Source organism: Rhipicephalus sanguineus, chromosome 7, assembly GCF_013339695.2.
Source record: "Rhipicephalus sanguineus isolate Rsan-2018 chromosome 7, BIME_Rsan_1.4, whole genome shotgun sequence".
In the NCBI taxonomy this organism is placed as follows: Eukaryota; Metazoa; Arthropoda; class Arachnida; order Ixodida; family Ixodidae; genus Rhipicephalus; species Rhipicephalus sanguineus.
In genome coordinates, this window is record NC_051182.1 from 162,279,067 (window position 1) to 162,306,481 (window position 27,415).

Here is a 27,415-nt window from a genome sequence, read left to right on the forward strand (position 1 = left end):
CATTCTTTAGTATCTTAACGTAGGAGGCACGTAAGAAGACCTTCTTTGAAGGAAATTGTTTTATTCTGGTCACGGAACAGTGCTCTCATTCAAACAAAGTGACGGAGTGCTTTGTTTTATCTGTGGTAACGAAAGCACTTCGTAAGAAGACTCCTTTTTAGAGAAATCGTTTAATTCGGATCGCGGAAAAGTGCTCGGCACCGCTATACCTTCAGCTTTGTCCGTGTTTAGGGGCCAGATTTTTTGCAGTGTACGACCCGGAAGTTGTCCGACTGTGCTTGACGCTTTGTAAAACACTTGCAAAACCCAGTGATACACATTCTTGTGCTTGTTGATACCACTGGTGCGGAGCGCGAATAGGAAAAGGAAGCACCGTTTGCTATTCGTTGAAATTATATAAATAGGCGACTCCCTAGATTTCGTTATCGGTTGCCCTGTTGTGTTACAAAAGGGTAGCTCGCAACTACGAGGTTAAGTAACGTCATTTGGGCAATACAAAAGGGCCTATTTTTTCTTGCATTCGTGCCTTTTCTTTTATTTGTAATTGTTTTATGCAGTGCAGCGAGTAAAACCAGTAGGTCAAAACTGCAATGATCGTTCCAGCGGCAAATAAAGCGACCTAACCGAGGCCCCGGGGTACTCTGGCCGTTATATGCGTTCAAATTGAAAAAAAGTTGTTGAAGATGTGACGTTGCATCACCTACACGGCAGCATTACGAAGAAATGCTTCATGTTTCCCAAGGGGAGATAAAACAGCTCAAAATGAAAATTCTGCAGCACAAAAATTGCAGACTGACCAAAAAGAGCGAGGCTCGATCCTCAAGCGATAATAAAGGAGATCAGGATCAAAAGCTGATGTCTAAGTAGGGCAGAGGGATGTTTACTGCTGTCTTCCCCCATATATACAGCAACCCCTCCACAGGGCACGAAAAGACCAGAAATGTAAGGCACGTATCCATCCGAGCTGCGGGCGTTTGCGTTCACGCTGCACTTTATTCTCCATCAGCTTAAGAGTATGTACGCTCGAAGTTTATTCGAGCACTGTCAGCAGAGCGCACTATACGAGAACGGTGTACAGAATTCCATCAGAGGAAATGCTGGCTGCACAGATAAGTCACGTACTGTCTTGAAAAAGCTAGCTCAATGCCGCACAAAGACACTGTACACTTTGATTGCTGATAACAAATGAGGAAACACGTTGAGATTGTGGGCGACTAAGTGGTTAGATATGTGGACTTTGGGACTGGAATGTATGGGGATCGACTGCATGTGTATTATGCTCGTTGGCTTAAACTTACGACTTAAGATGTCACTTGGGCGTTTTCAATTGATTCATTCACATGATAAGAGAGAGCCGAGCCAACGAAATAGTATCGAAAAGCTATATATTTATTGAAATAGTGTCGACTGTACGCTGAGTGCCCATATTTGAAGCACGTCCATGCAAAGCCAAAACTATTGGTTTTGGAGGACTTGAGCTTTTGAGAAAAGAAATGGATTTCAAACATTGATGAGCATATCCTAGCTTCTCAATGAGCATATCCTTGAGTGTGGTTTGGACACCAGGGGCGTAGCCAGGGGGGGAGTTGGGGAGGTTCAAACGCCCCCCCTCCCGAAATTTGTCAGTTTTGCTTGCGCATATATACACGCACACATACAAACGCACGCACGAACATACATAAAGTATGGTTGAACCTCCCCCGAAAAAAATTTCTGGCTACGCCCCTGTTGGACATTTATACGGAAAGTGGCCGAACTCCACATATGCATAAGGCTCCGTCACATGCCGAATGAAATAAACAGGAAAATGAGTGCCGAGAAGTGAGGTGTGCTCTTACGAGGATGATTATTTTTAAAAACCAGTCATACAAACCATTCTTCGGTGTGCATGCTTGCAAGGAAAACGCCAAAAGAAACAGAATAAAACTGACTGCATTCTTATCTGCCATTAGGCTTCTTATTTTTGACAACTTCTCCCTTAATGTTCGCCATAACCGTCAAAAACTACGGCGGAGAGACGCAGTCAGCGCGGCGGGCGCGCTTTGGCTCCCGTTTCTTGCCTATGGCAAGATGGCCGCCGCGCGCGCGGCGCGGCTTCACTGCGGCCTATTGGTAAGTATAGGCGGCCTCCACTCCAGCAACTTTTATTTAAACCTCCTTGGTAGTTCCTAAACAATGTCAATACTTTTCACGCACATACACATTACCTTACAATACTGCATTGATATTGAAATAAAGAAAGCAAACCTACATTTCAAAATAATGTGAAGGCACGGAGTTCAGCGTCAGTTCAATATATCTGTTCTTTAAACCGCACCTCCCGCCGCGGTCATCTCGGAGTCTACGATGTAATGTACATCTCAAAGGTGCTATTTCTGCGCAGTACCTATTTAGGTATTAAAACAAAGAATGTCAGATTTAGCGTAAAATTTAAAATAAAGGAATCGTTTTTTACCATTTCATAAAACAAAACAGCGACATTATTCACATTTACTGAGGTCACTTGCAATTTTTTTTTTACGAAACTTTCGCCTCCAGTTTCTTTTACTGTCTGCTGTAACTATGGCAACTGTGACTCAAAGCGAAGCATGGCGAAGTGGTCTGAGATTGCCTTCGCGAATTTCGACTCTTGTGTTGCCGTAAATACCGCATTTATGTCTCTAGTCGCCGTGCTTGTTATCGTGTTTGAGGTAAACGACAAGGCTTCATTTGACGTCTTGTTTCAATGAAATAAAAGCGTGTAGCGCACGTGGTGTTTAAACGTGAGGGTCATTGCATGTGTTGCCGTTACGTTCACGCCAAGGAGATGTACCTGGCTTTAGTGGCGTTGACTAAAGGCTTCCCGTGGGATTGTTACTTGCTTCGACAACTTGCACTGGCGCTGCCACGACCCCTTTAGCCCTTGAACATTCACATTTTTTTATTTTTTTTAATACATACCTGCATGGCCCCAGTAGGCATTACAGCAGGGGCCCACTTTTGCTGGAAGAGGGGCCCCTACCTTCTATATATGTATATATGTGTGTGTCTGTGCGAATATACATACATACATACACACACACACACACACACACACACACACACACACACACATATATATATATATATATATATATATATATATATATATATTTATATATATATAGATGCTGAAGTGAAGTGGACGAACGAACGAAAAACGATGCTTTGTTGCCAACGTTGCGGCCGGGGACCGGCCTTCGTCAGGGCATGTGTGCCCTGACGAAGGCCGGTCCCCGGCCGCAACGTTGGCAATAAAGCATCGTTTTTCGTTCGTTCGTCCACTTCACTTCAGCATCTATAATTCTACCGAATCCAGGAAGACCTTATATATATATATATATATATATATATATATATATATATATATATATATATATATATATATATATATGACACGTAGATTGTGCAGAGGCTGTCTTCGGTTACCGTAACACAAATAGGAAAATGACATACGCTTCTAAAAAACAGTTTATTCGTCAACGTTTCGATCGGAGACCGATCTTTATCAACGCAAAATTTAGGAGGCTTCTATACGCTTTTATAGCATCGTGCTTCGAGCCAGCCGAGAGGGAAATCATTTAAAAAAGAATAAAAATAAAAAGAATGCAAAAATGAAAAAAATGAGTAGCGAAAAGACCACGCGTGTACACTCGGACATACAAAGAACACGTGCATCCTCGAGGAAATAAAAGGAAAACATATAAATGTTACATAGACAATCCCAGTGGGCATAGTCAGTAAGTACATTTCTTTCGTCTATTGTCAAGCCCCACATCTCCGGCTCCCTCTGCTCATTTGTTCGTGAAGCACAGTTAGGGGGTGAGGCTTCACAAGAAGGGATAAGCGTTTAGAAAAGGGTCTACGGACTATAAGCTTCACGAGAGTCTATTGTAGTTTAATATAAACAAATTATCACTGCGTAATACATGCACACAATACAGGCGGAATGCAAAAAACGCACGTCAGAAAAAATAATTAGAAATATGATATTGTCAAGTATGATGCAACGCCATTAACAACAAAAGCTTTTTTTCACTCAATAATAGTTTAGCGGCGTTACTTCAGTTACGACCACGATCCATGCAAGCGAAAGTTCTTTCGTTACAGTTATATTATGTAGCACGCATCATTTCGCGGTTCGTAGAAAACGATTACCTCGCACGGCGTTTTTTACTGCAAGGCGTTCGTGCATCGAGCGTGAGACTTACGCGACGGTCGCTTCAACCTAGCACATCATTCTGGGCTGGTGGAACTGAATTCCGTTAAGACGACGCGACTGCCCCAATAGGCACATGTTACATAATCACACACGCACCGCACCGGCTGACCACCGTTATCTTCTTATAATGCACACGCCACTGCATATCCTCCACACCAGGTTTGTTTACTTTCGCAATGCGTTGCGCTAACGGGTTATGCTGGTCGCTTTCTTTCTCTCACGCTTCGTCCGTACATACATGACTCGTATTGGCCGCGAGGAGTTACGGAGTCGCCGTCTATTGGACGCGCCTCGATTGCGTGCTAGGTAGGATACCGCCGGCGCGCTCCCCGCAGGTTTTGCTGTCAGCGCTCTACAAAAACACCTCGCGAAAGCCCGCCACGGCATTTCTGTAAGTACTTTCGAACGGAACTGTGTTTTTTACTGTCAAAATAATCATTTTCGACGAACTGAAAGCACAAAATAGTCTACAGTCTCTGTCTCATTGCAGAAAACAGAGCACCCGCTTCACGCGGTCACCGCGTTGGAGACCCCTGAACCGGCCTCTTGCGTGAAAGGTAGTCACTCGCTGAGTGAAAACTATGTGAAATATCTCGTTAGAGTAGACTGCCTATATAACCAAACGGAGCATAACAGAAAGAAGCCTCAAGCCAGCGATCGCACGGGTTCGCGACGATTGACGGTGCCTCTGCATGTATGTTCGTACTGATGGTTTCGCTTTTGCTACGAGCGCGTTTCGGCACCGCGCTGTGAACTTTAGGCCTCAAATAATGACAATTTGTGAGTACACAAACAACTACTGTTGCGCGGACGCTATCAGAGCAGTTCAAAAATAATTTCGTTACAACCACGGCTTCGGTGCGCATGGCAACTTTGTGATGTGCCGTCCCGACGATTCGGGGTTTTTTTTTTTCGGTCTAAATTCGTGTACGTTTTCAATGTCATTTGACAAGTTGTCTCGCACTGCGTATTGATCGGTCTTCTCAGCGGGCAAATGCCGCTGCTTCTGTTTCTTTATTCAGTACATTCGTTTCGTTTGGTGCTCACACGAAACGTGAGCAAATGCGACGCCTTTTTTAATGCTCCTTAATTATAGATCCATTTGCATTCGAGTGAACTTGCCGCTCTCTGTCATCAACAAATTCATAGACCAAAGCTTCACCACTTCGAGATTGCTGGTGGAAGGAGAAGCAGTCTACGACACCGAGCATGTAGTAGCATGCAACGCCAAGGAAAAGAAAGAAAATGCAGTAACGTTTGCCGGACTTGCTCTGCAAACGTCGGCTGTGAACTAGGACCCACACGAACTTGAAATATCGGCGAATAAAATAGAAGTTATTGCAGCAACCACCAGCCGCACAACAGGATAGTAATTATTTGGCCAGTACACCAGCAACTTTGGCAGCAGTGTCGTGTCTAACGCCAACTGGGTGGCATCTTTCCCACGTAAATAAATGAGGCTCCAAGAAAATAAATGGGGTTGGAGAGGCCCAACGTGAGTTTGAGAGTGGCGCAAATAAATTTGGGCTTTTTAGCACATTGTGTTTGCTCAGGGGAACGCAAGCTCGACTGAAAAAATGTTATTGCCAACATAAATGCAGCACACAGAAGCAGCATTTGACTCTAGCTAGTCCACCAGCAAACGTCGCGTAGCTTGTGAAGGCGAAAGCCTTAGATGCCTCTTCAACGCGAAGATTGACCGTCGGCGGCGTCAAGACGATTAGAATAACAGAGAGCTGAGCTAGTTGGTACGTATTCATTCTAAAAAGAGACAGGGCGTGCAAACACGGACACAAGAAAGAGATCAGGACACCACAAACGCGTTTGTGGTGTCCTGATCTCTTTCTTGTGTCCGTGTTTGCACGCCCTGTCTCTTTTTAGAGCGTCAAGACGAGTGACGCAAAAAATAATCGTCACGTGATGACGTCACCATGTGACGTCACAGATCTCCTATATTTGTAACTTCATTATGACATCACCATGACGTGACATAACGTGATGTCACATGATGACTTATTTACACGACATGGTCCCTTTGCATTGCCTCCCTGATCGGTGGGCCGATCACGGAGGCAATACAAAACTTATAATAACAGAGAGCTGAGCTAGTGGGTAAGTATTCATTGTAAAGAGACAGGGCGTGCAAACACGGACACAAGAAGTCAGGACACCACAAACGCACAAACGTCGCGGCGTTTGTGCGTTTGTGGTGTCCTGGCTTCTTTCTTGTGTCCGTGCTTGCACGCCCTGTCTTTTTTTAGAATGAAACAAAACTTATGTATCTTATGAAGGCGAAAGCCCTAGATGCCTCATCAAATGGGAAGATTGCCCGTCGGCGTCCCGGGTCGGCGGCGTCAACACGAGTGATGCAAAAATGTGGTTGATCCCTCTGATATAGGAATCGGTATAGAACACGAAAGTGAAACAGTTGGCACATAAGCGGAAGTCTCGGAAAGACTCGCAACCGGGATACATTGTCCGGAGACACTGCATTGCGCGCGCCGGCGCATCGAGCAAATCACAGGTGAACCACAGGCGTTCGCAAACCGTGCAGGCGAAACCGAACGGGTTGTCACTGAATCGTTTGGTGAACTCGCGGTCCGCTGCAGCGAAGGGTGCATGATTTGCGGGTCGTGGACCATCCTGTGGGTGTGCTGGGCATCCTGCGTCGTATTGTCGAGCGGCGTCCCGCTGGCGGGTCGCTTCGGCGAAGGTACGATCATCTCGGTCTTGGTTCGGTGTGTGTCGCGATGCGGTCAACTTCAGGAAAGCGAGAGGCAGAGTTCTCAACTTGAGCCGTGAACGCGCGAAGGCCTCCCGCTCCCCCCTGGCGTGTCCATGACTGCATCAAACTCACTTGCGCGACGTTAGCTCGCCGACGTCGTTGTCTTTCGACGGCGCTTAATGCCGCAGTTCTCGTAGTCGGTGCCATCACACTCGTATCAGTAGACAGTGGAGACAGTTGGTGCATATGAAAGCTGCACTACTTTGCACACGCCAGCACAACGCGAAAGACGAAGCACGTAACTGACACACTAATCTTTGTTGAAACAGCGCTCACTAGACGACGACGCTGTTTCAACAAAGATGAACGCATACCAACTCGCTCAAGCTTCCATTCTGACACACTAATACAACGCCAAAGACAGAGCACGCAACTGAATCGTCACCGAGTCAAATCCGCGATCAACTTCAGAAACATTTTCAGAGCGAATTGCGGAGGCCACGCTCCGCTGTGCTGAGTAGGGCGAACGCCACCTAGGTGACGTTGGTAGTGCTTCTTGATGCCAGAGTCCCTTCGAGTGCTGGCATCGAGGCGTCGTAGTGCTGAGTAGAGTCACTGGAAAAATTTCAGAGTATCGCATCTGTTTTCCGCGCGCCGCCGCCGACGCGATTGGCTTACTCGCATCACGTGACCTTTCGCCGCCATATCCCTTCCAAGCGCTTTGGGTGCAGGCGCGTTCAATGCAGAGCGTGGCCGGACATTTAGCAGTACCGCGGTCCTGAGAAGTACTTCGTCCCTTTTTTAAACGCGCCATGCAGACAGGAGCGTAAGCAGACATTTTTTTGGGGGGGGGCGGGGCACCTCCTCGATCTGAAGTGGGGGTCTGGCAGGCAGATATGGCCGAGTGTCATTTCGTGCTATGTATGCCACGGGAAAAATATTTCATGGGGGGGGAGGGAGGGGGCACGGGCGTGGTGTGCCACCCCCTGGCTACGCCACTGCATGCAGATGCCAGAACAGAGTAGCTCACCATCAATCGAACGTTACTGATGAGCTACTCTGGGAATCTCGTTTGCCGTGTGGGAAAAATTAATGTCAAAGAGCGCCGTTCTACGTGGCTACATACTTGGCCTGAACGAATTCGCCCCCCTCGAATAACACTCCTTCCTGCAGTGATCTACACTAAGTTTGCTGGAAAAAATCTTATGCGACAGGATACTTCACCTTTTCGGTTCGCAATGGTCAGCGATATTGCAAGCTACATCCCTTTCTATTTGCTCCGCTGTTTATATCTCGATCTGTTGAACAGATTAGACATGCTATCCGAGTTATAAGCGTGTCACGCACGAGAGCGAAATCGAAGATGTATTAAAATAATAACTGTTTACTGGTATACCTTGAAGGCAATTGTGGCATGATCATTTAGCATTGCACAAAACAGAAGCGTGGAACTCTGTTGATAAACTTGGTATAAGGCAACGTTATCAAGCGTATTTTTAAATTTGTTGCAAAAAAATGCTGCTAATGGTGCATTGCACCGAGCGTACCCTTAAAAATGGTCACAGCAAAAAAAAAAAAAAAAAAAAGCAGATCCCACGCATTGAGGGAGTCGATTTTATGCGAGCCCTAGGTCTATATACATACTGTGTTGCAGTAGCATGCGCTTTAAAAATTCCGGAATGCGCTATTTCTGATCAAAAGAACATAAACCACCGTGCCGAGGAAGTTTTAATAAGAGCGCATTATGAAAAAAAAAGTGCAGCAGTGCAGAAACCGAACCCCAGCTGTTTACGCGCTGGCAACGCCCCAAAAAAAAAAAACTGTTTGTCGGAACAGAGCAAAATATTTGCAAATTCATTGCAACGTTGACAATATTAAGGAGACAAGAAATAGGAAATAAAATAATTAAGTAGTGATGTCAATCATTTTTGATGGCCTTCTACGTATCGCAAGATAAGATGCACCTTACCTACCGCACGCCAATTCGCCCGTGCGTTCGGCTGTTAGCGTTCCGAATCAAGACGTCGCGCACAACTTCCAATTACCGTACACACACAACTTCTATTACACATATCAACCAGCTGAACAGCAAGCACGGTGCGCAAGCAAGCTATGCGTCAGCGATCAGTCGAAGGACGAATGTTGAATGTTCTCGATGCTGTTCGATAACGTTCTCGAGTGCAGTGAACCTGAACACCGACTGCAAAGCAAGCGCAAAGAGTCAAGATTCACCAAATATCGAAGTAAATGGCATCTCGTACGATGTCACTGCGCTAATGCAACTATGTTTACAGCCCCGGACCTAGCGAACACGCCCGGGCGTGACACGAAAAGAGACCGATGAAGCCACGAAGAGAGTTCGCGAGCACATGGCAACATTCGCCGTACGTTTCATTAGTTACACCGCTAACCGCGCAGTCGATCTATACCTGTTGATGACTGGAAATCACTTCTAATATCCTCTTGAAGAAACACACACACATAATGCCGTTCTGCCGAGCGTAACACGGCACTGAGGCTAAAGGCGCATTCACACTTGAGAAGCGAAGAGAAAGCGAAAGCGCCAGAGCGTCCGGAAAACCGTTTTCGCGCGCGTCGGAAATGTTCACATTTGTTCTGCCTCTCCCGCATACTGTCGCCGCCGCCGCGGCCTTCGCCACTTCGAGAATTAATTCTCTTTTCCCCGTTTCCTGAGCATTTAATTTCGTACCAAATTCAAGTTAAGTATGCAAAACACGGAAAATAAATAGCTTTCACCTTTTCAAACCGCCGTTTCGGGAGATACACCAGCAGAAACCACATAAGCGGACACGGCAGCAGTGGCGGCGGCGGCGGATTCACCCGGCTTTGCAAAACGCGAGGCACGTTGGGGCACGCCGACTCGCTGCTGCTACACCTTTTTACAGCGAAAGCTGTTATGAGATCATTTCAACGGCCGTTTTTGGTGGCGTAGTTGTCCGCCGCCGCCGCCGCCGCCGCCGGTGTCCGTAACCACTATCACTCGAAATAAGAAAAAAAACGAAATAAGAAAAAATTTCCAGGATGGAACGGGGTTCGAACCTGGGCCCTCTGCGTGGGAGCCCAGTGTTGTACCTCTGAGCCATGCCGGTGCTTGGAACTGCCTTGCAAAACGACGCTATACAGGCTTCATGTCCAGAAGGAACCACATTAACATATGTAATTTCGTGTGGTAGAAGGGTAAAATAACAACCACGCACCACACAACGCGAATTCTGTAACCAGGCGTCACACAATGCGAATTGCGCAACGAGTGGGCTGTTGGATGCCTCCAACCCACTACAAGGGGCTCTGCAATAATTCTTCATCGTCATCAGGCACAACACCAACAAAGTGCGCATAATGCCTTACATGTTTTTAACGGGTACCACGGCTCTCCGTTGAATGACGAAAAATGGCATAGTGGCTGCTTCCCTACATCACAGAAATTATGATTTGTAGCGTAGTGGATTCCTCGCAAGTGAACTTGCATTGGTTGCCAAGGAAGCCCATGAGCCCATCATCCATTTCCTCAGGGTCTCAATAAAGTTTTTCCCCCCTGTCTCTGTCTCTCTTTCTCACGTCAATGTATGTTATATTGCATGGTGGGAGCGACCGGGCGTCACACAATGCGAATTACGTAACTGGTGAGCCGTTTAAAGCTTCCAACCCATTATAAAGGGCTGAGCCACAATTCTTCGTCGTCATCAGTCGTCACGTAAACAAAGTGCACATAATGCCTTACATATGTGTAGCTGGAACCTCGCTTCTGCGCACAATGACGAATAATGGCGTTGTAGGTGCTTCCCAATTTCACAAATATTGTGATTTATGGCGTAGTGGGTACATTACTGGTGTGCTTGTATTAGTAGCCCCAAGAGAGTTGACAACGGGCTCTAGAAATGCCGCTCTTCCAGCTTTCGCTGTGACTGTGCTGCGCTTTCCGCGCAGGCCTGGCATTTTTTCTACTTCCAGTGTTCTCGTCAATCGTAATCCAAACCAGGTTCTCGAGGAACGCGTCCTTGTCGAGGCTGTGAGTCTTGTCGCGCTGCACGGGTAGTTTGCGAATGCGCCGATGCGAGCCACCGCCGACGCCTTGGCCGCCATGTTGAATTTGCGGTCTGTTGTTTACGTCACGTGATTTAAGCTAGCGCAGCCAAAGTACGGCTTCCCGTGAAGCGGAAAGGCGATCCGCTTTCGCGTGGCGGAAAAATCGGTCTCGGACCGATTTTTTCGCGTCCGCCTCGCGGCGTGGTTTTCCGGCCGCTTAGGCGGCGAAGCGAGTGAACTTCCGGCGAGTTTTGCCGCTTTCGCCCCCATCGAGGCCAAGTGTGAACGCGCCATAAAAGATCGGTCACTTCTCAACACACGCTAGCAACGCGCCGGACGGTCTGGAAGGGACATGGCCGCCGCCACCCAATGTTGCCCGCGTGCAGCCTACCTTTGCGGTACTCTGATTTTCCAGTGACTCTAGTGCTGAGACCACCGAAGCGTTCACTGTCGGTGCGCCTTAGTGTCATAATGCAGTACTTCTCTTTTCTGCTCGTAGGCGGCGGCACCGCCCCGAGCAAGCGCGCAGGTACACGGAGGAGTGTTAGATATATAAGGCGCGTCTGTGTGGCTCTCTGCAAATGCGTTTGTGGCGCAATGGATTAAACGCTCGGCGATCTATCGTCGCGGACCGAGAGGTCGTGGGTTCGATTCCCAAATTTCCCATGTTTGGAGAACTTTTTCTTGTGGTTTTTTTCTTTGTATTATGTTCGTGTACATATTAAGAACGTCATATCCGTGACGGAAATACGTCAGTGAAGTCTTGGTGGACCCCGGAATAAAACACTTTCGTGTTAAATTGTGGACGCTGAGCACGGGGCCGACGATCAAGAGGTCGCACGGGAGGGTTCTGAGATGGCATCGCACGTGGTAAAAGGTAGCGTCTTTTCCATCCTGTGGCAGATAAGCATCATTTGCCGGCGGGAAGCGCGCGCGAGCCATCGTCTCAGTGCACGCTGTCTGCTACTCACCGAACATCGCAGGCCCGACGCAGTAATGAAAGTCTTCGTCGCGGAAGTGCTTGTTGCACACAAGACTCGTAGCCGATGGCTACTTGCCGGTTCGTAGCTTTACAACCCATGCTTCACGCAGTTTCTTGTCCCGCGGTTACCGGTGCAGGCTGACACTGGGCTCCGTTGCATAAGCGCGGCACTGCGGTACCGAGCGGCAGAGCCCCATGTTCGTCGCCTTCGGGTTTCAATTGAGTAGAAAATGAGAGAAAACTTCCGAATTTGAACAGACCGCAGCGCATCTGGGACTTGAAACTCGTTTTCAAAGCACGGAGCAGTGCTCCACAAGCAGCCGACGCGGCCGCTGAGACCACGTGATCCTGCCAAGCACGTCACGCCGACGGTGGCGCCGGCATTTCCAGTGGTGGGCCTCGAGGCCAATAGGCGCAGAGCACGGCGCATATGACAATAGATCACTAAGATTCCGACGTTGCGAGCTCCAAGTAACACAGACACACACGGACGTGTGGCAACGCTAATGCCGTGGATTTTGCGGGCGTTAAATCGTACACAGACGCGCACATTCTGACTTCACTTTCACCTCACTGCACACGAATGAACGCGATGACAATCGCCGATGTGGTGACCCTCAGGCAACGTTGCCCTCAGGCGATATGCTTGGTGTATCCGAACGATGCAGGGAACACACGCCGTGTTGCAACTTCACGCTGCCGAAACGACGGAACGCGCTAAAGCGTTGTAAAACAGTCGAGATGCTACCGCTTCGCTGCACTTCAAACGCGGCACAGTCACAAGCTTCTACAGCAGCGAATGACGACCGGCGAGGATGATGCTGGGTATGTGCGGATAACAGTAGGAAGGAGCTTCTTCTGGAAGAAACAAAAACCACAGGAACTTCGAATTGACGGGTCTCAATGCAGCGGTACATCGCCTCTCGTCGCGAACGGCGCCATGTCGCATTTTTTATTGGTTCGTCTCAACCATTACCTCATGGTAAAGAACGGCCGTATTTGGACGCGCGTAATACAAATGGACAGCGGTACAGTTTAGTTTTTAGGGGCGAAGCTCCTTAAGGCGGCACCCGTTCGTCCCTCGTAGTCGTAGTAGTAGTAGTGCGTAAGCAGTCGTAACGCTAGTACCAGATCTTGACCTCCAAGGTGGTGCCGGTGGGAGATTTCTCCTGTGCGTTGTTGAACAATAAAAAATTCGCAGCGTGCGCGTTAACTAAAAGCCGAATTCTTCTGTCTCTCATTCCCCATTAGCAGCCATTGGCATGTTCCAGTAGGAAACGTTAGTAGAAGTAGAAATGTAAGTGTTAGCTAAAAAATCACACCATCTCCCGCTAAAGGGGACCATGAGGCGATGCGAAGCAGTGTTTTGGCATGTAGAGCCCGCGTTTCAGAGGTGGAGTGGTTAGGGGGAAAGGGGAAGTGGAGAGGGGGAATGGAGAGGAGGAGGGAAAAGGGATATGGGAGAGGGGTTGGGAGGAGAGATGGGAGGGGAAAGGAGGAGGGAAAAGGGGAAGTGGAGAGGGGGTAGGAAAGGGAAGAGGAAAGGGAAGGGGGAAAGGGAAGGGGAGAGGTGATGTGGAGAGGGAAATGGGAGAGAGTGAGTGGAGAGGGGAAGTGGAGAAGGTTTGCGCATGCGCAGTAAGGGTGGTCACGCCGCACACCACCACCACCACCACCACCAGCACCGGATTGAACTCCGCTATAAGATGCTTCACATCTAAAAGCCGACTTCTTCTGTCTCTCATTCCCATTAGCAGCCATTGTTTACCTCCAAGGTAGTGCCTGGTGAGATTTCTCCTGTGCGTGAATAAACGATAAAAATTTTGTTCAAAACGCCGTTGATTGATGTAATAAACCAACGAAAGACGCCAGATGTTTTCTAAAAGCAAAACGAAAGAACGCCAGATGTTTCTAAAGCAAAACGAAAAGACGCCAGCTGCTTAACGAAAGACGCCAGATGTTTTCTAAAGCAATGGTTTTCTAAACAATGAAAATTCACAGCGTACATGTAAAATTAAAGGGGCCCTGCAACACCTTTCTTAGTTATATTGGAATAGTCTCATTATTGACGTATGACTCTTCACGAGTCATATGCCGCAAAAATTTTTCGAATCCGTCAAGTCTAAGTGGTGTTACCAAATTATAGAGATCACGTTCCGCAGCTTTCTCCCTCAACTCAGCGCCGCGAGCGCGCGGAGAGCTAGGCAGCGACAGGCAGCGACTCGAGGGAGGGAGCGCAGACGAGCGAGGCTCCGCCCAAGAGCGCCGGCGGAAATTTTTTCTTCATTTTTTTCTCTCTGACGTCTGGGCGCAACCACGTGGTCTGTGCCGCCACTTCCGGTCGGCTTGCGTCGTTCTCGTCGAGCGGAGCCGATGTGTATCGCGCGTGCTTGAAAACTGCGCGTCGGTTTGGTAATGTTGGGTGTGCACCTCGAACGCCGTAGTGTTTTCATCGCTCTGCCAACCATGGAAGCAAACCTGCGCGCTCGTTTGGAACGAATGACAGCTGAGATCGGTTTCGGCCCATACTCCGATACACCGCCTCGTAAGACGGCACTGGCAGACGACCCCGAAGCGCCGCCATTACCGGACGCCAGCACTGTTATCGGAGACATGCTGCACGGCTGCCTCGGTCGGTCGTGAGAACGTGCCGACGATGCAGTTCCCAGCTGACGAGGCAACACTCAAACGGCTGCCACTCTCAACGGCAAACGGCGATGGTCAAAAGCACAGAAATATTCACGTTTTCGGCACTGCGCATGGCGAAGAAAACGGAACCACGCAACTACGAGCAGACGAGCTGTCGGTGAGACCGGAAGTGCTAATATTAATGTTTGTTCGGTGTTTTTAACGCGATAACAGAATATAAACATACATATTATCTACTTATTGAACTCAAAATTAACAACGAAAGTAATAACGAGGGTGTTATCGTGATTATAACATCAGCCAATGGTGGAACTGCCGACAATCGCGTCATATTTTGCGGACTAATACATCATTTGTCGAGAGAAGAGGGAGCGATTTTCAGCTAACTTTGAGAATTTATTGTAAATTCCAGGCCGTGCGCATCGCTATAATATTTGGCTCGCGTGTTCTCGGGAGCCTCGACTACCGATCGGCAGCGCTTTTTGAGCATGCTCGAAAAGTGTTGCAGGGCCCCTTTAAAGTGAGCTGCAAGTCGTCATAACTCATCGAACCTTTAGTATAAACGCGCCCGATCTCACGTCGGTGATGATGTACTGGGCAGAATTCACGGAAGATTCACGGTTTACCGATGAACCTCCGCAGCTTCGCCCACTCATCATCATTCACTCCGTGGATATGCTGTGAGGCAGCTGCTTGCGGACTAACCGGAAGTCGTAGGTTCTTGTTCGACCAATCACGGCATTGCCTGCATAGCGCATCACAGATTGAACACACGACGTCACACACGTCACTAGGCAGACCGAAAGGGCCCGGAGTGGAGAAAAATTTGTTTCTTGGAATTTGTGGCGCGTGTAGCGCTGCCAAGTGTGGCATCGTTGATCGTGACGGCATTCTACACTGGATGCGCGTGTTTACTTGAAATATTTGAAAAAAATATCGGAGGTGGTTTAGGGGCCCTTTAAACAGTCTCTTTAAAGGGGCTCTGCGACACTTTTGCGACTGCCTTATTTAGCACCGCAGATGCGTGTAGTAATGAATGCCGAGACGAACGCAAAAAGAATTATGCAATTTGGTGCAGGAAAAGTGACGTTATTAGTCCTCAAGTTCAACCTTCAAGCGGAAGACGACGAGAAACGTTCCCTTTCGTATTTCACTCTCCCGCTGACGTCAACGGCCAGTCCCAATCACCGCGCTCGTCTCATGGTACATTCGACTGATCGTTTTCGAGCGCTCCAGAGCGCTCTCGCGACGCGCGTCACGTTCAGCTGGTCGAAATTGAGCGCTCTAAATACGTTCGGCTGGTTCTTTCATAGCACCACGCTCCATCTCAGAGAGCTCTGAGGCGCTCTCAACTTGAAGTCGGAGCACGACCGAGACCTGGCACAGCTCCGCTCACGTGAGTGTGCCAATTTTCGTCAGTGCGTTATCCGCTGCGACGTTTGCAGCAGAAGCTCTTTGCGAGCGCCGTCCGTGTTCTGCAGTACGCTACTTCGCAACCTCGAGGACGCACGCTATGCACGAAGCATGCCGAAGAAATGGAACGCGGAGGCTTTAGCCATGCCATCGTTGCTTCTTTCTGTCATGGAAGCGGACGACGACGGAAGCAGCAGCAGCTCCGACGACATCCGTAGCGTTTGCGAAGACAAGTTTGATGAACGGTTCGGCCACCCGAAAAGGATACCTATAAAGTCATTAGTTGGAAGCGCAGTCCCGACATATACCGAGAAGGAGGTAAGCAATGAAATGAATACCACAAATTGTAATGTTTATTTCCACTTTAGTCTCACAGAAATTACCGACTGCGACGGGAGACCTGCTTTTACGTCTCGAATTACATACTTCCGCTTTCGGTTTCTCGTTGCTCCAGCGAGACGCTGTACGTTCGGCTCGGACAAGCCTTCTCCGTTACCGATCTCGAGCAGCCCAGGTGTCGTTGCAATCTGAATCAGAACGTGGTGGCGCCCAGTCCAATGTACCATTATAAAGACATACCGGAAATGTCACCTCATGGTAGCCCTCACAAAGTACCTTGCTACCGCTCTTTTTGACGGCGTTGTTACCGTGGTTAACATAAACCACGCGCGTCAGCTACCAGACCCTCCAATTGTTTGTCGGGTAGTGGACACAATGAAGGCCAAACCCCATATACGCGAAAATGCACGCGACAGCGACGAGCGACGCGACGTAGATTGTCTTCGCGCAAGCGGTCGCTTGGATGGGCAAACCCCATTCACGCGACGGCTTCGGCGGGCGAGCTCCACTGTTGCTGGCATGAGGGCGTTCACTCGTGCCAAAATTGGCCCGTTGTCAGCGGTATGCAATGTAAAGTACAATGTTTTGTTGCATAATGGTACATAAAATGTTTATCATCGTTTTGCAGCATTTTTAGATGCGAAGCAGCTTATGACGGGGGCTTTGTCCGTCCCTCCCTCCCGCGTACCGCGGCGTCCACCCACCACTGCGCATTGCGCGTCCCCTCGCCCTCTCTCTCCTCTCCTACGCTCTCCCCTCCTTCTCCTCTAGAAATCCTCTACCCTACGGAGCGGCGCGCACGACAGGTGGTGCGACAGCTGCATACTCCGCTGGGGGCGGCACGGTAGTTCCGCGGTATAAAATGACGGAGCGCGCGCGCCTCATTCTCTCCTGCGCAACGCCGCCGCCAGTGTCAAAGTTAGCGCCAGCAAAAGCGCAAGCGTCAGCGCCAGTGCCAACGTCAGCGCTGACACTGGCGCTGACACTGGTTCCCCGCTGCTTTGCATCCACACATGGTTCCCTTTAGCGGGAGATGGTGGAATTTTTTCGATCCCATCACTGCTGCTACGTGCCGCCAAGCCGCGTCACAGACGGCGCGGGACTTGTAGTTCCCGTCCCTAAGGTCCCGTAACGCACGTTCGCGTTCAACAACGTCAGCGTTGCGCTCGTCGCCATTGGCCGTGTTGATGAACGTTGTTGTTGATGCACGTCGATGAGAAAGTGGCGGTAATCGGCAGGACGTCACTGATGCATCTTGTTCCGGTGTTTTAGGGGCGTAGCTCCTCTTAGTCTAACCTTGTCACGTCTCCGTTGTCCGGCGTATCTCCCTGCAGCCGGCAGTAAACGGCAGTACCTGTCCGGTGGTGGTGGTGGTGGTGGTGGTGTGCGGCGTGACCACCCTTACTGCGCATGCGCATACCCTCTCCACACACCTCCTCTCCACACCCCTCACCATTCCCCATGTCCTCTACCCCTCTCCCCTTTCCCTCTCCGCTCACACTCTCCCCTTCCCCTCTCCCATACCCCTCTCCACTTCCCCTCTCCCATAACCAGTCTTAAAAACGGAGGGGGCGTGCACACATGAAGGCTCCCTAAAGACAACGCGCTGCGACAGTACGTGATATGTATCGCCCTTTCCTCTCCTACGCTTCCCCCTCTTTCTCCTCTCCTACGGTCCCCCCTCCCCTATCTTGCCTCGCGGCGCAGCGGCGCCGACGCAGGCAGCGTCGCGAGGCAGCGTCGCGGCAGCGTCTTGATTTAAAAATCACAGCATATCCACGGAGTGAATGATGGTGAGTGGGCGAAGCTGCGGAGGTTCATCGGTAAACCGTGAATCTTCCGTGAATTCTGCCCAGTACATCATCACCGACGTGAGATCGGGCGCGTTTATACTAAAGGTTCGATGAGTTATGACGACTTGCAGCGCACTTTAATTTTACATGTACGCTGTGAATTTTCATTGTTTAGAAAACCATTGCTTAGAAAACATCTGGCGTCTTTCGTTAAGCAGCTGGCGTCTTTTCGTTTTGCTTTAGAAACATCTGGCGTTCTTTCGTTTTGCTTTTACAAAACATCTGGCGTCTTTTGTTGGTTTATTTCATCAATCAACGGCGTTTTGAACGAAATTTTTATTGTTTAATCACGTACAGGAGAAATCTCACGAGGCACTACCTTGGAGGTAAAGAATGGCTGCTAATGGGAATGAGAGACAGAAGAAGTCGGCTTTTAGCTAACGCTGCGAATTTTTGATTGTTCAACAACGCACAGGAAAAATCTCCCACCGGCACCACCTTGCAGGTCAAAGCGTAAGACTGGTTACATACTACGCTACGAGGGACGAACGGGTGCCGCTATAAGGAGCTTCGCCCCTAAAAACCGACCGCTCGCGCTGCACAACCGTTCACTGACCACCAAGTATATATAGGCAGTGGATTTTGACCTCCAAGGTAGTGCGTGTGTGCGATTTCTCCTGTGCGTGATTAAACAATGAAAATTCACAGCGTACATGTAAAATTAAAGTGAGCTGCAAGTCGTCATAACTCTCATCGAACCTTTAGTATAAACGCGCCCGATCTCACGTCGGTGATGATGTACTGGGCAGAATTCACGGAAGATTCACGGTTTACCGATGAACCTCCGCAGCTTCGCCCACTCATCATCATTCACTCCGTGGATATGCTGTGATTTTTTTTTATATTGACTGCTTCAGCACAACACTTCCGGGCGACGAGCGACATACCCCAAATCTGAAAAACCGAGCGATCGCGCGATATCGACCACGCGACACGTCGCGCGAGCGGCTCGTTTCATGGCTCATAGCATCACTCGTCGCTGTCGCGTGCATTTTCGCGCATATGGGGTTGGGCTTGAGTCTGGAAGGCGTCGAGCGCGAGCTCTTGCGACGCAGCTGGTACCGCCGTTCAGGCCATTCCAAATTGAAAGTGCGTCGCTAAACCCCGCGCGACGCGAGGATGGCTCCGAGAACCCGGACGAAACGCTAACGCCTGATAACGCGGAAGGCGTCGGCCAGTAAGCGTTTAGATATTTTAACACGAAAGTGTTTTATGCCGGGGTCCACCAAGACTTCAGTGACGTATTTCCGTCACGGAAATGACGTTGAAAAAATACACACGATCAGATGGCAAAGAAAAAAAGTTTCGTCAACGGGCATCGAACCCACGACCGCTCGGTCCGCAACAACAGATGCCGGGCACGCTACCCACTGCGCCACGATCACAGACTCTAGAGGCTTTACAAAGGCGCCTTTTATATCTACCACTCTCCCAGTCGGCGTGGTGGTGTTGCCCTCTGGGACCGCTAAATAATTCGTCATTACTGTGGCCTCCGCGATTAGCACCTGCAACGCGTTACACGTCCCTCCCATTCGGCGCGTTTTCAATAGAAGTTCAATTTTGTCAATGCCTTAACACACCGCGAGGTGGCGACCTTAGCCAAGCGTCATTAAGTTTCAGGGACTTAAGCGTCGTAAAAGCGTCGGCCTCGCTCATAGCTCTGCGACGCGCGCCTGCCTCGCGTGGCTGTAACACCGCGTTCCTCGCTCACGCGCTCGCTCCTAGAAAAATCGCGGCCGGGCTACCGGGGCGGCACGACGCTCTTTGCGTTTCCCTCTAGTCCGGCCGTGGTGTTCAATCACATTTTAACATGGCGCGGGTTGGCGACCAAGTTATAACCAAGTTCTGCTATGCTAGCCGCCATAGTTCTGCGTCCAATATGCGACGCTCTTCTGGCTATCACACCTCGTTCTCTGATTACGCTTTCACCGTTAACTACTACAGCTATCACAAGGTTTTGTGTAATCATTTAATATGGACGTTAGTCGTCGGGATGGAGATGTACCCCCAATCATCAAAATGGGCACATCCACGTTAAACGGGGCTATAGCTGCCAGACATCAATATACATTGTGCAAACTCTCTTATATCAATGTACAGTAAGCATTCAGTTACTTCTCTAAGGGCACGCTTTACTTTCGTGTTATTCCGATTCCTATGACGGAGGGATCAACCATGTTTTTTTTAAAGACGACAGTCTTTCTTGGGGAAGTTAAACGCAGAAATTTTGGTCTGTCTGTCTGTCTGTCACCCGATTCAGCCACCCGGCCAAAGTTTAACCGCTTGCGGAACGCCCAGCTATCTTGAACTGGTACCGCCGTTCATACTTGTGAACACTGAAGATAAAAAATTAAATGTTACGCATGTCTGAGGCGCAACACCAATACATAAGTATTAGACGGTGTGTTCCTTTACTAGAGAATACATAGATACGTAATTCTAAAGACCCAGTGTTTCTTAGGCTGCGTGGAAAATGCTAGTGTTTTGGGCTGCGCTGCAAATGCGACGCTATGAGCCAGATGCGGCGATTCATTATAGAGGAGGACGACTCATGTAGTACGACCGGCAGACGACTATCGTCTTTCGACGACATTTGCAGCGAAGCACGCAGATACGCGGCCAATTTTTTTCTTCGTTGACAGCATCGTGCCGAACCGAGCGTTGCGTGTTTCGCAGGTGCCGGTGTTACAGTGTACTCTACCGGTGTGGCCGGTGTCGCTCGATGCCGCAAAAGGCAAAACGCGGAAGAGTATCGTTTGATTACCATTCCCACCTAAGGTCCCTACATAAAAATCTAGGGACCTTATTCCCACCAGTTCCACAGCGCACCTAGCGTCGTGTTCGTTGTTTTGAAAATACATCAGTTAGAAACAGGAATGGTTTGTTTCTGAGAAAGCATGAAAAGGGGTTTGGCTCCTTTTAAGGCTGCTTAATATGGCCCAGCTACCACCGTGAATATTACATGGTACTTGTCGCGTCAAGCCAATCAAAACGCACGGCCTTCGTCGCCACTGTCACATGACGAAACGTCACTTATCATCACAAAAATATGCGATGTGTGTCGCTGTAGTCCAATATCCGGTGAAATAAAATTATAACGGCTTCGTTTTCGGCGTTGCCAATTGCGCAACGATATCAGCGCCAGTACCTGAACAAGCGTTGAAAAGGACATGCTTAATTTGTGTCGCAGGGCTCCTTTAATGAAAGTCGTATACGCGGCAAGTCAGAACTCACCGAAAGGAGTCACACACACTCTCTCCTTTTTTTAGAGCGCAGGACGAATCTTCTGGCAACTAGAAGTTTTCTTTCTGACAAATCTGTATGGATTTCTTTGTGGCTTAAACGGGTGGTAGTTAACTTCCCTTTCATACATACATATACATACACGGGACATGATGGCGATGTCAAAAACCCGTCGACAGTGTTCATATAATTGCCATCGCAATAATAAAAAAGTCACGGTTTCGCCGCAAGGGCGAAGCAATGAATGCGATAGCAAGAAACTAATGCTATACGAAGTGAGGCTCGCCAATGGATACTCTCAGTTTGAACGGCGCTCCTGTTGCAAAGGCGGCCGAAGCAGCGAAGGAAACTAGCGTGCTTCAAGTGTCGAGCTGTGACACTTGATAGTTCGCGCTCATCTTCTGTTTGTTCGTTTAGCGGCGTCCCTTGAGCTCGAGTGACTTTGGTACGCTCCGTAACATGAGCGCGGGCATCACGGTGAAAGCTCGAAACATCCCTCTTCCCCTCACCACGAGAAAACCGCGCGAGCAGACAGCGGAAGGGAAAGGTTCTCCCTGCGCAAATATAAGAAAAAGCGAGCGAGCTCGCCGACGACTTTTAAATGCGCCCGTCGCGCTCCTAGCGCCATCTCGCTGGTAATGAAGAAACGCTTATAAGCGCCTGCCGTCTCTGAGTCCGTTCAGCGGTAAAGGGTGTGTATATAACGCTCGCCATTAGCTACGTGGAGGATCTGCGTTTCGTCGCGTAGTGGTTAGCGCCACTGGCTGCGGCGCAAGAGGTCCCTGGTTCGATTCCGCGCTTCGGAAGCATTTTTCTGAATTATTTTTCTTTAGGGCTTTTATATATATATATATATATATATATATATATATATATATATATATATATATATATATATATATATATATATATATATATACTTATACATATACGGTGCATGACGGCGACGGCAAAATCCAGCCGAGACTGTCCATATAATTGCTATCGCAATAAAACGCCAGGCCTGCGCGGAAAGCGCAGCACATGGCGCAGCGAAAGCTGGAAGAGCGGCATTTCTAGAGCCCGTTATAAACTCTCTTGTGGCTACTAATATAAGTACGTTAGCAACGTGCCCACTACGCCACAAATCATAATTTTTGGGAAATTAGGAAGCACCCACCACGACATTATTCGTTATTCTGCGGAGAAGAGAGGTACCATCTGTAAGGCTGTCACTAATCCCGTTATTGGGGATGGCAATCGCCGGGCGGATTCCAAGGGCTGGCGTCTCGGCCCTCCGAAAACACACCACAAAAGCGCGGACAATTTAGAGTTGGTCCTTTTGGTGCGCCAGCGAATGCCGGTTGTGGTCCAAAGACCGAGTCAGAGCCGAGAGTCGATAACACAAACGAAAACGCAATATATTCTCAGTTAAGGCAATATAAATATCACAAACACATGCACACTCGCCTGGTACCAGTTACAGCTTCTCAATATAACTCAGATGGTGTTTACACAACGGGAACTAAAACAGATCACATGCTACAAATGCAATCGCATGCATTGCAACTATTCAAGGACAGTTAAAGTCCTGAATATACAATGGCGTAACCAGTCCACAATTCTTGGACGGTACTTGAATGCTTCTCTTCAAGGGAACACTCACGCCAACTCCAGCGGTGTCTGTCGTTGCTCAACTGTCGTCGTAACTTGTCACACCTCACACGGCGTCGTCATCCTATTCTTCCAGATCGACGATCGACTGGCCGCACACCATCATAAACACGTCTTCTTTGGCTCATGGGGACACACTCAGGGCCCGTATTCTCAAACGAAAAAAAAGACTTGCCTGTGACGTCATTGTTGCAACTGGCCGTTGGTAGTACGAATGCCTCACAACACGGGAGTGAGCGCGCTGTACGAGCGCAGAGCAACCCGAGTACGGCGTTTTCGAGCGTGTGCTGCTGCTTCTACGCAGTGGCCAGGCTTGGCCGGCTTGGCTGTGGCTACTTGAAGTGTAAGACGTGTTGAAAGTGCTTTCAACGTTTTTTTGTTCGATTATTTAATGCACAGTATAATAGTTAAAGAATGCAACTTTGCGTGAAATGTATTTTCGTTGAGAGTTTAACACGGCGTGCTCGGAGAGTTCAGCTGTAGCGTGCAGCCGCAGCGACATCGTCTCAAGATCTCAACATATTGCCGGCTCGCGATAAGCCACGCGAGCAACGCACGGTTCATGCTCCTGGGACGTTCAAACCACGAACAAACACGCGCTGGCAAAGAACGAGTGCTGATAACACCCCAAGGTAATGCTCGATGAAAGCTTCAGCGTAAAAAATGCTGCGTATATCCACCGAGGCTTGAATACTAGAAGCTACCGCCTACGTCACTGAAATGCTAGACTTCACCACGAACCGACGGTTAACGGTGCCTTCGCTTATTACAAGTATGTCGAGAGCACTGACCTCCATTAAAAAGGCTGGACGGCGCATCCCCGCTCTGCGAGGCGGGCGCTTGTGAAGCCACCGGAAGGTCCCCTGTTTGTCCCGGAAGCTGGCGTCTTCTGCCCGTCTCAGTCGCGCAATTCAAATATTCTCGGGTGGCAACTGTTCTTATGATCGTTTTTCTTTTTTATTTTTCAAACTCTGCAATTACGTCTCACTATAAACGCCGGCGAACGCTACACGAAAGATGACAGACGCCGTGCCGACGCCGTCCGAATATGGCGTAGTGCTGCAACGTACAAAATGCGTAAAAAGTAATGCAACTTTGAGGTACTTACGCGTGAAATGTCTTCCCTGACGACTTTTCTGGTCGATTCGTACAGTTTACTGCGCTAAAGGCGGGTATTTCTTTAAAAAAAGAAGAGAAAAATTCTCTTCCGGGACAAAAACGGCGGCTTCCGGTGGCTTCACGCCCGCATGCTCGATGCGCCATCCAGCTTAGTGGAGATCAGTGGTCGAGAGCACCGTCGAGCACCATGACGCAAAATTGACGTCGGCGGAACTACCAGATGGCGTCCTAACTTTTCCGGTTTGCTCAATAGCCAATCAGCGCGCACCAAAGGCGATACTTTTGCGATTGTCGCCTTTTGGGAATACGGGCCCAGCATAACTTCACCGTCTCCGTGCCGACTGCCTCACTCACTCACTGACTCCTTCACTCCTCTGACTGTCTGATCGTCGTGGCACCTCGCACGCTTTCATCTCCTCTCCCCAGGGTTCTAGAAGCGTCGGGAGCGTTCTCCGGCGTGTAGTACAGCCAAGGCTAGGGAAAGTGCGAGAGTTTTCTCGTAGGTTCGATTCGCGGCGGCGTCGCTCGGTGATGCGTCATGCTTCTCTTCCAGATGTTTCCAGGCTTTGCCGGGCGTTTGATCGGGTTGTCTGCGTCTGGCTCGAGTGGGTGAGGAGGATGCGGCGCGTCGGCGTCTTTTGATACTTTTTTCGTCGTTCGCACTTTTTGGGCGAGCGGCTCGCGCCGTTTTATCCCGCTGCTGTTTGAAAGTGGCCGTGCGCGCGCTTTATGGACGCGCTCGTTTGTGACAAAGGCATTATGTGCATTTTGTTCACGCGATGATTGATGACGATGAAGAATTATGGCTGAGCCCTTTGTAATGGATTGGAAGCTTAAACGACCCAATAGTTACGTAATTCATATTGTGTGACGCACAGTCGTTATTTAATTGTCCCACCACGCTTTATAACGTACGTTAACCGGAGAAACGGAGAGCGAGAGAGAGAGGGAAAAAAAATTCGGCAGATCCCACGTACCGTGGGAGTCGATGTTATGCGAAGCATGCGGCGGGTAGGTGACTGTGGCGTAACTTTTTTACTGAGCGGCACGTTACAAAATGACGCTAAAGATTTGTATAGATTTTATACGCACACATATACATGTTGAAGAGCCGCATATGTGTTATATAACCAGTTGTTTACGGTTGGGTAACGCTGCCACTGGCAACGTGGGTATTACCAACACCAGAAGCGGTAAGCTGATATGTAGTGTTTATACGTGTCCCGAGAACTCACGCACGTTTTACGAACCGGTGTGCATGTGTGAAAGAAGTTCTTGACAGTTCTTGAACAAGGGCGTCATCGCGCAGCCTCGCTAGAAATAGAGGCCACTGTGTCGTTCTGGTGGACGAAGTGCACTTTACGGTGCGGTGATGTGGATATCATATGTAACCTTCGTTAATGTATTCCTCCGGGCTCGAGCAATGCTTCACTATAGCTTGCTGAATCATAGAATACAAACGTAAAGTTTATTAGACTGCTATAAAAGCGGAGCCAACACTGGAACTACAGACGTTGATCTGATATGACGCCTGTATCGTAGGAGTACCCATCGTAGGAGTATCATGTAGTGTTTATTGCTTTCTTGTAAAATTAGATAGCCAGCACCACAACCGCAATTGACTGTCACCGCTATTACGCCTGCGTAGGCTGTTTTACCAAACCAGTTAATAGACCTGGCGTGGCTCAGTGGTAGAATACCTGATTGCCACGCAGAATGCTTGGGCTCGATTCCTGCTGCGATCTTAATTTTCATTCTTTCCATTCGTTGAGTCAACGCTGCCGATGTTGGTTTTCCTTAACGCTCTAGCATGTAAGTTACCAATGTTCTCGCCGTTCCTAGGTAGATATAAACTGTCAATCACCTGTGGCGCATACCCGTACACCGCGGCCCGTGGTAAACGGGTATGTGCCACACGTGACTAGTGGAAAGGGTTTGACTACGTACGCGACAGGATTTTAACGTTATTCATGTCATGACCCGGCAATCATATTCGTCAAATCCTCTTACCCTCCCATGCAAATTTTGGTCTACACCAAGTTAAGGAGGCGATTATGAGAGCACCCAGACGTAGGCGGCTAGATAGATAGATAGATAGATGGATAGATACGTAGATAGAAACGCTCAAAGTGCCAGAGGTTCGCTAAGAAATGCTTCGCATTTAATAACTTTATTGAGAGACTGAGGAAATGGATCATAAGAGCCTTGTGGGCTTCCTTGGCAACCAATAGAAGTGCTTTTGCGAGGAACCCACTACGCTATAAATCATCATATGTTTTGTGAAGTAGGGAAGCAGCCACTATGCAATTTTTCGTCATTCTGCGGAGAACCGTGATACTCGCTAAACACCTGTAAGGCATTACGTGCACTTTGTTGATGCTGTGGCTGATGACGATGAAGAATTATCGCAGAAGCCTTTGTAATGGCATGGAAGCATTCAACAACCCACTCGTTGCGCAATTCGCATTGTGTGACGCCCGGTTACAGAATTCGTGTTTGTGTGACACCTGGTTTTAGATGCGAAGTATCTTACGGCGGAGTTCAATCCAGTGGTGGTGGTTGTGGTGGTGGTGTGCGGCGTGACCACCCTTACTGCGCATGCGCATACCCTCTCCACATCCTCTCTCCCCTCCCCCTCTCCACATCCCCTCTCTCATCCCCCTCTCCATTTCCCATCTCCCCTCTCCACTTTCCCTCCCCCTCACCCTCTCCATTTTCCCACTCTCCACTTCCCCTCTCCCCCTTTCCACTCTTCCTCTGAAACGCGGGCTCGACATGCCGAAATTCTCTCCTGCGGAACGCCGCGCATGCGCGTCCCCTCGCCTTCTCTCTCCTTTCCTACGCTGCCCCCCTCTCGCACGCCTGTCGACCGCGTTCCCCCCTCGCCCTGTGAGAATTAACGGCCAGGCTAGATGGAAGATACGACGCGCGTAGCGTCCCTCTTCGCGTTCCACGACGCGAGGTCGGTAGCATGCCCAACGAACGCCAACGGAACGCGATCGTGCAAGTGCTCCGGCTTCGCATCGCCTCATGATCCCCTTTAGCGGAAAATGGTGTAATTTTATTAGATGCGAAGTATCTTATGGCGGAGTACAATCCCATGTTGGTGGTGGTGTGCGGCGTGACCACCCTTACTGCGCATGCGCATACCC

General features: G+C 49.2%; 1 protein-coding gene across 1 annotated transcript in view; it reads right to left on the reverse strand.

Moving 5' to 3' along the window:
- The window catches only part of LOC119400439 (chaoptin), a 386,448-nt gene that overhangs the window by 222,307 nt on the left and 136,726 nt on the right, over nt 1-27,415 (reverse strand). The window lies entirely within an intron of this gene.